This window comes from Pogona vitticeps, chromosome 2, assembly GCF_051106095.1.
Source record: "Pogona vitticeps strain Pit_001003342236 chromosome 2, PviZW2.1, whole genome shotgun sequence".
In the NCBI taxonomy this organism is placed as follows: domain Eukaryota; kingdom Metazoa; phylum Chordata; class Lepidosauria; order Squamata; family Agamidae; genus Pogona; species Pogona vitticeps.
The window spans coordinates 279,102,299-279,115,026 of record NC_135784.1 but is presented as its reverse complement, the minus strand read 5'-3'; the positions used below and the strand labels follow the sequence as shown (position 1 = coordinate 279,115,026).

Genomic DNA, 12,728 nt, shown 5'->3' with positions numbered 1-12,728 from the left:
GGATCAGTATTCAGTCATTCAGTTATCAATCACATTAGCACCTTGCCCATACAGTACTATCCACTAAAAAAGCATACAATGCTCTTGTCATACAAACCTGGTATAGTTAATTATAAATATATAAATACATGGAAAGTTCAAGAAAAGGTGGAAAGTCTTGGAGGAGCTCCAACAGCAACCAAAATAAGAGTTTTATATAAGCTATATGTTGACCGTCTCAGTGTTTATAGAAGGCAACAAGGGACACTGTAAAAATGCAAGAACCCATTCTTCTTTTAAATCTTTGTTTACTTTAAACATCCTTTGATCTTTGGCAAAATAAATAAATAAATAAGCAAGCAAGCAAGCTTTCAAATCAATTGCTGCAATCAATAGTAGGGTTTTGTGGTTTTTTTGCTTAAAATCTGAAAAAAGGTGTAGCACAAAAGGAATCAGATGGGGAGAAAGGGAGGGAGGGCAGGTGGTTTCTGGCACTACATCTTAGTTCTTATAAGCAGCCTTCAATATGACCATGGGAGGCGAGAAAGGAGGAGACTGTAGAAGGGAAGAATTACAGTAGGGCAAGGTGGCAAAAAAACCTGGAGTAGAATTTTTGAGAACATAGCCCTATTCAGGCATACTGCTAGATTTAAATGCACTGGGAGAGTGAAAAAAAGTGTTGGCTTTCCTTTATTGGGTGGCACATTGGGGATTCTAACTCCATTCCCCTGGTCTTCAGCCGGGCACTCCAGCCCACTGAGCTATAACAGCTCGTAATCATTGCTGCTTTTATCTGTATACTGTATAACATATTTTTTATGTTTATATATATTGTTTAAAAGCTACCTTCCAGACATTTTTAAGAAGCTCAATTTTATTTCACTTTTTAAATACAGTAATATAAGCTGTGCTCCAGGGCTTTTCCTAGGAGTTGCTGGGCAGTGAGAATTTCAACAGGTTTACGAGCTTGTAGCTGTTCCAGGCACAGGTCTAATATAGAAAAGTGAAGGTTTTAGTTGTAACTGACGCTTTCCAGTAGAGGGTGCCACAAGACATGAAATAGAACTTCTTTGCCAGCAAATTTATTCTATTAGAAAGAGCTCACGTGTCAATTTATTTCCACATTGGATGATACTGTTTTGTTAATTTCCTTCAAATCTAAAGCCCACCACTACCACTGCTTTACTACTATTTCTCAGAACTTGTCACGATCTTCCTCCCAAGGGCAGCAAAACAAAACAAACCTGAATGTCCTCCCCCCCCCCCCCAGTCAGCAGCTGGTGCAAGTTAGTCAACATCCTGTTGCTATTTAGCACCTTACAGACAGTTTTTGTTCTCTCTTTTTCTGGAAGTCGTAATGCTTGCAGGATAGCAGACTGCTAGCTTGAATAGACATGGTGTAGTGCTGAGTGACTGAACAGAATTTGGAAACTAGGATTTAAATCCACGCTTGGGTTCACTGGGTAAACTCGTGCCTGCCATACTATCTCTCAGAGAGTCTGCTACCACCACTGCAAACAGATTCTTTGCACCTGCACTGAGGATACCTCTTAACAATATTGGCGCTGGACCAGAACACAATTAGACACTATTATAACTTTTTTTTGCAGAAGAGTCCCTCCCCCCAAAAGTGGTGAAAGATGTCTGCTTGTCATAGGACACAGCTATATGCTGTTCTTAGTTTTGTGATTAGTCATTGAAAGATAAAAACAAGATTAATTTGCTAGTCTGATTGCTGAGGCATGGCTTCTGAGGACATCCACTGTGGGAAGCAAGAGGATTTTCTGTAATGCCCAGTTTTGACTGGTCAAGTTTGCACATGGCAAAAATGGGGAGAGGGGACTCCAGTGATACGTTTGTCAAAGTCTGTGCCTTTCTGAACCATACATGTTTGTCCTTGATGTAGAGAAGGAAGGAAGGGTTTCAAATGAACTGATTTGTTCATTTTTGTCATTTGTTACATGCTTCCAAACCCTTGAGATATGCAGATTATTAGTCTAAATAAATTATACTGTGAAATTTGCAGAGATCTACCCATACCTTAGTGGTGTTTCGTCTGAATAAGGCCAGTAGAAATCTTTTGAGGAGTAGTAGTAGTATTAGTAAACTCAAATAGTAGTATTAGTAAAGGCAATAAGAAAAGCATTTGTGCAACAGTTTTAAACTGATGATCCAATATCGATTATTTTGTTGTTTCAGTGTGCTGGTGCTAAAATGGTAATGTTGACAAATAAAGGGAAAGGATGGAATTTATTTCCCAAACAGAGAAATGCAGGTGGTTTCCCACTTTATTCCCTGTTAGCTAGGAATTAGCTGATATGCAAATAGAATTCTAGAATTTTATTCTTCACTTCTATATCCTAGAGGGGATCGCATTGTTCAACAGATCTTAAACAATCATATTAAATTTTGGAACAATGAATTAGTTTCAGGTACATATCTTGTTGTTTGCACATAGAGTAGCCGGTGCTAGATTTATGCACATACCAGGTAAAATTAATTTTAAAGCCCCATAATCTGAAAGGTTAAAAAAAAAAACCTCTCCCTCCACCAATAAAACAAAAACCCTGTTAGGATATGTTAGGGTACACATTTTTGGTAATGCTATGTGACCTCTTAAACTTGACATAGCTTAGGGCTTCAACATTTCTTTATCTAACCCTGAGGGGAGAAGGCCTTCGATTCATTTTTTAAAAATCCAATAGGAATGGGAATATGGAGTAGCCTGTTCTACTATTATTCAATGTAACTAAGAACTGACTGCCTCAAACTTGATGGTTTATATACAACAGTAGAACTGTGTGCACATACACAGAGCCTTAAATTCCCCAGTGCAGAAGTTCAAGAGTCCAGTTCAGGAGGAATGCCAGGGGTCAGAAATTAACTGGTTGAGCTATGAATTGAAGCCTTCACAGAGGCTGTCTAGTTGTAATGAACACTATTAATCCTTCCCTTTCATGAGCTCTGGAAGGATTCACCCACACTATTCAAAAACTAATAATGAAAAATAAATGACATGCTTTTATTGCTATCTTTGGCAGCTGGCTCTGAATGCTTCATCTAAATTGAAGTGTACAGAACAGCGGCCTGGATTCCTTGTAGGCTCCCCCCCCTGCTTAAATTCAGTCCACAACCTCATGCTTCTTTAATAAGTAAATGTTTCAGACATTCCATATTAGCACCACCCTGTTATAATCCTTGACATATTTAGTCTCCCTTTTGTTGTTCCTAAGATAGATAGCTAAATTTCACACTTGTCAGATGAATGAGCTTCCTCTTGCTTAAAAGGGATTCCAGATGCAATATGCCTCTTGGTGCTGGTTATTGATTTATTAACATATTACTGAAAACTTTAATTGTATATTGAATATAAAACTGCTTTAATTTGGAAGGAAGAGAAGTAAAGTGGAGGGGGAGCATGACAGAAGTTTTGTGAAGTAATGCACTGTGGGCAGCATATGGAGAGACAGAAAAGTTTTCTTCCTTTCTCACAACTGTAGCCAGAGCTTGGAGACGTTATTGATTTGAACTACAACTCCCATTTTTTCTGGATGGAGGGAGGGTTTTTTTTTTTAAATTGTGTTCCAAAGAACTAGGTTTGCCAGCTCTGAGCAGAATGTGGGTCACCTGGTGTAGTAGATTGCCAGTAAGTTCCCGTTAAAGAAAGCAAAAAATAGCAGCTAACAAAGCGCAGGATTAATTTATGGAATTAAATACCATCATATGTGGTGATAACTCCTGGCTTAAGAGAATGGGGGGAGTAGCGATCCTGCAACTTATGGCTCACGTGCCAGCAGAAGGGGCTTCGCGTGCCAGCTGTGGCACGCATGCCATAAGTTTGCCATCGCTGCTCTAGAGGCACTTCTTGAAGCAGAAAGCTAAATTAAAACGAACCCTTGGTCTGATCTCTTCTTGCCTCTTTGAAAGAACAATGAGCTTAGTTTCTTTAGTGTGCCAGAGCTGCTCAGGCCTCCGTTTTAGTCAGCCCAAATTCATGTGCAACAGAATTGTCAGTTGATTGTAACAGCAGACTTTGTACTTGCAGAAGTGTTAAATTATTTAGTTGCAAACATTTAGGATACTGAGCACAATACAATAGTTTAATCTTAGAATGGCTTAATCCAGTGTCTGCTAAAAGTCTGTGAAGCTCAATCGTCTTGTATTGGAATCTATGATTTTATCGAATCTGTGTCCTTTTAAAGGGCTATAGCTGCAGGGAAACATAAAGTTCCAATCGCAGGCAGCAGCTGCCTTCTCTTGTTATTGTTGCTGCTGTTGTTGTTCTCCTTCTTTTGTCTTCTTTTAGAAAAGCTAGAGAGCCAAACTACATGCTACATTAGTCACATAACTCCCTTTTTAAGTCCACCATTTTAAATGCGTAGTCAACAAAGGGGAGGGGGAGAGAAATATAGACTGGGAACCTTGAACTTGCAAGTGACATTTCAAAAGGTGTGTGTTGTGTGCTTCAACTGAAGTGGGAATTATGGTGAAAATTGTAGGTGCAGAGTCACAAATCCAGTAGAGGAAAGGAGCCAAGGACAAAGACTTAGAGGTCCCTAGCACCATACAAGGTCCTGATCCAATCTGCAAGCCCTGTTAGTGGATACTTGCTAATAACAGCAACATTTGTACATGTCAAGGCTTGCAATGCATGACTGGGTATTGAGCAAGAGGATTTGGATTAGAGAAGTAACAAATGGGACATGTTTGCTTTACACCACCCCTTTCCCTGGAAATGTATTTTCCCGAAAATAGATTATATGATGATTTTGTTGCATGCACTTATGTGTAATACAGGTCTTAGATACATTTCCCTAATGCTGAGGTGGGCAGAATGCAGCTGTGGAGACATATGTGGCCTTCAAGCATATTTTTGTGGCCATCTACCTTCCTCCTGCCATCATCCTTTCTGGCACAAAAGAAGGAATTGCAAATCTTTAAATCTGTTAGGAGTGGCAATTCACTATTTAAATACAGTGGTGTCCCGCATAGCGACGATAATCCGTGCAGCCAAAATTGTCGCTATACGGATTCGTTGCTATGCGAAATAAAAAAGCCCATAGGAATGCATTAAAACCCGTTTAATGCGTTCCTATGGGCAAAAAACTCACCTTAATGAGAAAATCCTCCATACGGCCGCCATTTTCGCTGCTTGGTAAATGAGGAATCCGGGCAAAAACACAGCGGGCGGCCATTTTATTTACCCGGTGGCCATTTTGGAACTGCCGACTAGCTGTTGGAATATCATCGCTATGCGAAAATCGGTAAGCAAAACAGCTTACCGATCATCGCAAAGCGATATTTTCCCATTAAAAACATCGCAATGCGATCGCTTTTGCGATCACAAAAAATCGCCTCTATGCAGATTTGTCGTTAAACGGGGCGCCCGTTAAGCGAGGCACCACTGTAGATTGTAGGCCTCCTAGATGCCATTTCACAGTGCTAAATGCCCATTGTTCAAAACTGATAATAGATATCTAGTCACTTCTGGTTTGTTTGCTTGTTTGCATTTATTGTCATTCTGTGCAGCCTTCAAAGTATCTAAGGGGCCAAAAAATTGGGCTCTGGACTTGCTAAAGTTGCACACCCCAATTTTAGAAGTTTGCCGTTATGTGCAATCAAGTCACATCCAACTTGCAGCAGCCCCAGTAGGGTTTCTAAAGTATGTGAGATATTGAAGAAGATTTTACCAGTACTGCCCCATTGTGAGCTTCCATGGCCAAGTGGGGATTTGAGTCCTAGTCAGTGTTTTCCCTAATTTTCTGGAGCACTGGGCGGAGGCCCTGTTCTGTGTGTGCAGGCTTCTGGCTGTGACCAGAAGCAAATGAGCAGCAACACTGGCTTGGCTGCATGGCCCTGATCGAGCACTGCATGTGTGCACATAGTTTAGGCGGAAAATTGGTCCTACACCATCACTCTATCCACTACACCACAATGGTTGCCAGTTTAGATGTAAATTGCTCTGCATTCTCCCACCAATACAGTAAATGGGTTTCATGAATGGATGCAATTTGCTTTCCATAAACAGAAGGGTCCTTTCTATTCACTGGAAATTTCTGCATCTAATAGAAAAATCATGGTTGAGGAATATGGGGGAAGTGGTTTTTGACCATTTCTCCTCTTTACCTTGCACTCTAGGAATTGGCTCCATAGGGTTGAGCGATGCACTGTAACAAAGTGGAATTGGATGGAGGAGAGGAAGTCACTAAAGATTCCTCCTTACCCCTCGTTCTCCCCAGCTCCCCCAGAATGCCCCAAACTAATTCAAAAAAAAAAAAAATATAAGGGGTTGGGGTGATTTTTGGTTGTTTTTACCTTAGGGGCCTGGGGGGGGGATCCTCAAGGCCCCGGAGACCCTAGAAAATCCAAAATTGAAAACGTTGCCCATCTGGGCCTTTTTCTTTTGTTCGTTTAAAAGAAGGAAAGAGACAGACCGTGAGAACTGCTGGATAGCTCAGTGGTTTAGGTAAATGACTGCAGAGCCAGAATTTAATCACCTCCTCCTTCCTTGACAGGGGCTTCCAGCCTTGTAGTTCTAAGATTATAATTTCAGCCATTTGGAGCCTGGTCCAGCCATTGAATGGATCTTGGGGCTAATCCTTGAACCCCCCCCCCAGCTTGTCCGGGTTGCCCATCCCTGGTTCATATTGTACTCTGTATTAATACAGAGTTCTAGTTGTCAGCTCTGTAATGAAACCGTTTTATTAGGAAATATCACTTTTAGGTATTAGTCTACAAAGATTGCTTGTTTCTACCCTAATGTTTTAATCGCCTTGAAAGTTTTTTTTTGTTTCCTGTGTACATTAAACAGGTTTTTTTTTAATCTTTAGGTGTTCTGCGTAATTTCTCAGATTCCATCAGTGGTCTGGAATGAGACAGAGAAATGCTAGGACTTGTTACAAGCCTGTTGAGATTTTAAAACCAACAAATGATTTTCTAGTTAATTAATAGCCTGTCTTTTCCTTGACATGGAACAAGCCAATCTGTCACCACTGCTCAAAAGCTGATTGAGTTCTTGTTTGATTAATCAGGTCTCTTGGCTTAAGCCAAACCTCATTGGTGTACGGGTCTCTGCACTCGATGTCACAAAGCACTTATAGTGAACAAAAAGCTTTATCTGCTTCACTGTGCCTAACTCCTCTTTTTTTATTTTAATCAAAACAATAAAAGTTACTTTTCTAAACCTGAAAGGTATTTAGGACTGCATTGCACCTAATATTTTTATTTGATGGATTTCATGAAAAGCCTTGGTAGTTTTTCCCTCATTAGAAAATAGAACATTTTGTCCTTTGTACATGTATTGTCAAAAAGCTTTCTATTTGTTCTTATGTGCATCATGTTGCTTCTGACTTATGGCAATCTTATGAATTTAGGGTTTTTTTTTAATTGAGCCAATCCATCTCTTGCTTAAATATTGTAATTTATTGACTGGAATCCTAGTGGTATTTGCTTAAGGTTTGCATAATTTGCCACAGCCAATTGCAGCTAATTGATGAGGTACACCTATGTTTTCTGTTGAATCTGTGACCAGGCATGCAGTTCAGACATGTTCCCAGCACCTTGTGAGTTAGCTGCAATTAGCCATGGCAAAATTAGGCAAACCTTACAGCAATACTAATAGGATCTTGGCCAGATATTTTTAGTGGAAACCTATATATGTTGTAAGCCGTCTTGGGCTTCATATAGGAGAAAAGTGGGACATAAATGAAAAGAAATGAAGTGGGGAAAAAATAATTTTAGGTTTTGCTTTTTTACTAGTGTCATCAACTTTTATTAGCATTATTGTTTTTCCATTCTTGCAATTTATACAGTTGTATGTACATATTATTATTATTCATTAAGAGAAGTGAATTGATGCTTCCAGTGAGAAATTTTAGAAGGGTAGATGCTGGGCAACAGCAGTAGTGGAAGATGAAGCTGGCAGAGGATCTTCCATGGGCAATGAGAATATGTTTAACTTCTGCTAGTACTGTGCAGATGAAGGCAAAAATCAGAAAGCTGTGGAACTGGGGTTCTGCAGGGTTTTTCTATTTTTCAGAACAAATGTTCATTCTTGTGCATATGTATAATTTCAGCAGTAATTTTGAGATTATTGTCATGGCATCCATGATAAACAACTTTTGTGATTAACACGGTGGAAGGTGTTATGCTGTTTAGCCAGTCTGAAATATATTGTCATGTTAGGCTGTTATGTACGGTAATTCAGATCTGTTTTATGCTGTTTAGAGAGAAGTGTGTCCTTTAGCATGAGTAAGACTGTGGTGCGAACTTTACTCAAAAGTAGGTGTAGGATGCACGGCCATTACAGTTTTTGGATTCAGTGTGGCCTTTTTTCTCAAAACAGTTCCAAGTTGTTAACACTTTAAAAATAATACTGTGAAATAAGCAATGGACATTAACTCCCAAGTCTTGTGTGCTGTGCTTTCACGCACAATTAATATAAACAAATTGCTCTTCTGTCGTCAACCATCTAAAATAGACTATTATTGCTACTTTTGTATGATCTGTGGAAATGCAGCAGAAAGACTTTAGATTAAGAATCTTCATGGGTTGTATAGGAAGATAATTGCAACTGCCTCAATAGTTAGCAAGCATTATCTATTAGTCCATTCCTTGCTTGGTTGTAATTTCTTTATTTATTACATTTCTAGCTTCCACTAAAAAAGGCCATTTATGTGCCATCGAGGCCTCCGATGGCCTGGTGATCCTATGAATGAGCGATCGCCAAAAGGTCCTGCCATCAACTGCCCGACTCAGCTCTTATATAAACTCAAGCCTGTGGCTTTCTTTAGGGCAATGGCTCCCAATCTTCTTTGAGTCTTAGTCCCCGTTTTATAATAGCCAAGGAACCTGCAAAAACTCCCCCACCATATTTGAATAAGAAGGCATTTTTAATGGAGTAAACACATTTCTTCTCAGAAAGTAGAGGCTTCTTTCTCCCTCAGAAAGGGTCTGTTTCTTATACATACACATAACATGCTAATTTTAATATCCTGCTCTGAAAGGGCAAGGAAGAAATTATTTAACAAGGGCTACAATGCATATAAGGTGACCCATGTTTTCTTATGCCCTTTTGGGGGGCATAACATGGCGCCCAGGTTGGGAAAAGTCTGCTTTAGGCAGTCAGTCCATATTGTATTTGGTCTTCCTCTTTTCTTGCTGCTGTTCACCTTTCCCAGCATTATTGTCTTTTCCAGAGAATCCTCCCTTCTTATGATGTGCCCAAAGTAAGATAGCCTGAGCTTCAACGTTTTTGCCTCCAGAGATAGTTCAGGTTTGATTTTATCTAAGCCCCACTTGTTCATATTTCTGGTAGTCCAGGGTACCGACAGAGTTCTCCTCCAACATCATATTTCAAAAGAGTCAGTTTTATTTCCTGTCAGTTTTCTTAATTGGCCACCTTTCATACCCATACATGGTGATCAGAAATACAAGAGTATGGATGATCTTGATCATGGTCTCCAGTGACACATCCTTACACTTGATTATCTTTTTGAATTCTTTCATTTCTGTCCTTCCCAATTACAGCCTTCATCTGATATTTTGGCCATAGTCTTAGAGGGCCTTCTTAAATGAACAGTGCAAAGAAATAGAAGAAAATAATAGAAAGGGAAAAGCCAGAGAGGGAGACATCTTCTTTTCATGTTCTGATCTGCTGTAGAAAATGGAGTGAATTCACTTTTCATTTTGTATAGTGTCATTCTTTTTCAAAAAGTGTCTTAAAATAGGTGTCACTCTAGGCATCTAAGAAGGGAACTGATTTGGAAAACAGATGTAAAGAGGCCTGGTTTCCTGACTCCAGTTCTATAGTTCACACTAAATAAAGCTAATTCATTGGGGTTTGGCCACTATTTCGCAAATATGGTTCTTTAATTTATTTATGAATCATTGTTGGAAAAGGGGAAGCAGAGCGGGGGAAGGGGAGAAAACCCCAAACCATATGCAACTGTAATGTTCCTGACATTGAATCAACGTCCTGACGTTCATGCCACCAATGCTGAAGTGTTTAATCCTTTCGGTTTTTATTGTTGGTATTCCTAGGTTGGTTTGGGAGCTTAAGAGGCTGGCCAGTTTTCATTGGCTGGGGCGATTGTTATTGGAATGGCTGACAGCTGTCTGCCAGGCTGTCTACAGAGCCTTCCTGTGCTCACTGCTGTTCAGCTTCACAGAGCCATTGTTCCATGGAGCCTCCCTCCCCATCCCCCTAGCAAGCTTTTCCCAGCCATATCCTGATACGGTAAACCGCTTAAATTAGCTCCAGATTGTTCTGTTTATTTTGTGTAAGATAAGCGACAAAGAGCAGCTGCAGTCTTCCACCTCAAGTAAACTGAGGAGAAAAGAAAGGAGACTAAGGTAATCTCTCAAACCCACATGTGGTTATTCCCAAACATGTATCTATTTTTTAAAAGAAAACCAAACAAAAACAAAAGTACTGGGGCATTTATAAAGCAGACAGTTTTGTTCCATGGTGAGCTGTTGTGAATTACAATCCACTTTAACAGGCATAGGTCACAAGTCCTCGTGTGTTTGAGGAAATGGGTTGTCACCCATGAAGCTCTCGCTGGAATCAATCTAGTTTTCAAAGCACTTTGCCGTGTTCGTCTGCAGGCATTTCAGGCCAAAAAAAACAAACAAAACAAAACAAAACAAAAACAAAATAAAAGACAAAAAGTTGTGACACCTTAAAGTATAACTGTGGTATTTGAATGTGAGCTTTTATTGAAGTGGACTTGATCCATGAAAGCTCCCATTAAATTATGACGGTTTTTAAGGCACCACAACTTTTTTTTTGTCTTTTCCTATTTGTCTGATATGGAATGAATCTGTTGGACTTAAAATGTGCTTTTTGTTTGCTTGTTTTGTGCTGAAACAGACTAGCGTAAGTGGCTTGTTGACTATTCCCAAACCAAAGCACAACAGAGGAAGTATTAATATGCATAATTCTCCGTCTCCTCTCCCCTTTCTAGTGAAGCTTTGCCAGACTATATATTTGAAACTAAGTACAAACTAAGACAATCATTTATTTATTATTTTAAAGAAAGCAGTTCCTTTACTGGTTACATCCCTGCTGGGAATCCTGGCTTATTTCTATAAGCACTTGTCCCCCATCCAAAAAACAAAAACCAACTCTGGGGAAAACCTTCTACTGTACACAACATAGCTTAAAGGCAGCCTTTTTCACATCTCTTAGCTTTCGCAATAAGCTTCTTTGTCTCTCCAGTATAATTTATGACAGTAAAAGTATACTTTCCATACAACTAGGAGTTTAAGACTGTGAGATTTGGCTCTTTGAAGATCCTGTGCAACATCTGGGGCAGTGCCTTAATAGTGGCCTCATTTCCTCCATGGCCCATTTGAAGATATTATGAATACTCAGTTCTATAGATTAAAAAATGAAAAGCAACGAAAGAAAATCAGATGAATAGATCCTGTTTGAAAAGAACAAAGGCGAGATAGACTGCCCAAACAGGGCATTAAAACCAAACTTCTGCCAGTGGCTAAAAAAATGCATAAATGTTTCAACCACAATTTTTGCAGGCTTTTGACCTTTGGAATCCAATATTCTGTTCAGTAGACAGACATAAGGCTTTGGGTGTGTTCCTAAATAATCTTACAAGAAAGGTACAGTATATGGCCTTCCTTTCAAGAAATGGGTTGGCATCTACAGGTCTTCCATATTCAAAAACAAGATTACTGTATAGATACATACTCAGAACAGCTATTTGTTGCCCTCAGATATCTTGCTGATGTCTTTGGCAGAAAGAAAACTGAGGTGCAAAAGGAAAATATATATGTTGCCTGCGCACTAAAATGTGCTTTTGTAGAATGATGCACATGTAGTGGACATGGAGGTTAGTGTGTTCTCATGTAGAATTGTATAACAAAGCCATTTTTCCTTTGTGCCTGCTGGCAAATTGATATATATTGCAGACTTGAACTAATAGTGAATTGGGGAATGAATTGGCATGATTCCAGAGATATTTGGATTGAAGCAGGATTCCTCTGAAATGGGCCAAATTTGTAAGTGAACCCTTCTAAAGATTCACTAGCAATCGAGGCATCAAGGGATATTGAGATTCAGGCAGTATTTCTCCAAAAACGAATATATTTGTCTCCAAACTCTTCACGTAAGCAAGAAAACACAGAAAAGAAGAGGAGGAAGTATGTGAATGTGTGACTGGCAGTTTTTGACTATAGTGGTTTGCTTTTCAGGATTGATCTGCAAAGTGTTCAGTGCTTTTTGTTCTGAAAACAATCTCTCGTGTTTTCATAGAGTCTGTCTTAAGGGCATGGGCCAGAGTGCAGCAGGGAGCTCACCTTTAGACTTTGAGGGATAGATGCCCCCACCCCTGTGTAGCATTGGTGCCATTTGGAAAATGTTATATGTTCCTTTTGCTTCTACCATAGCATGGTACAGTATTGGAATGTCCAGTGTAGTGTTGGAAAAAGAGCGACGGACTAGGACTTAAGGAGTACGTGATATCTTTATTTTGTGTGTGTTCTGAATCAGATCAGAAATGATTTATAGTGACTCTAATAGGGCTTTCAAGGTAAATGAGATATTTAAGGAGTGGTTTTACCAGTTCCTCTCCTCCAGTGAGTTTCCATGGCCAAGTGGGGATTCGAACTCTGTTCTCTAGAGTCCCAATCCATCATTCTGTCCAGTACAAAATCTCACAGTTCACTAGTTTTCGTGGATCACAGTCCATTTCCTCAGGCATGCACCTATGTCTCGTCAATAGTGCAGA

The 12,728-nt window shown here is 39.6% G+C and overlaps 1 protein-coding gene across 4 annotated transcripts in view; it reads left to right on the top strand.

Annotated features, from left to right (window-relative positions):
* ARSB (arylsulfatase B) overlaps positions 1–12,728 on the top strand; it is a 216,298-nt gene that overhangs the window by 18,293 nt on the left and 185,277 nt on the right. The window lies entirely within an intron of this gene.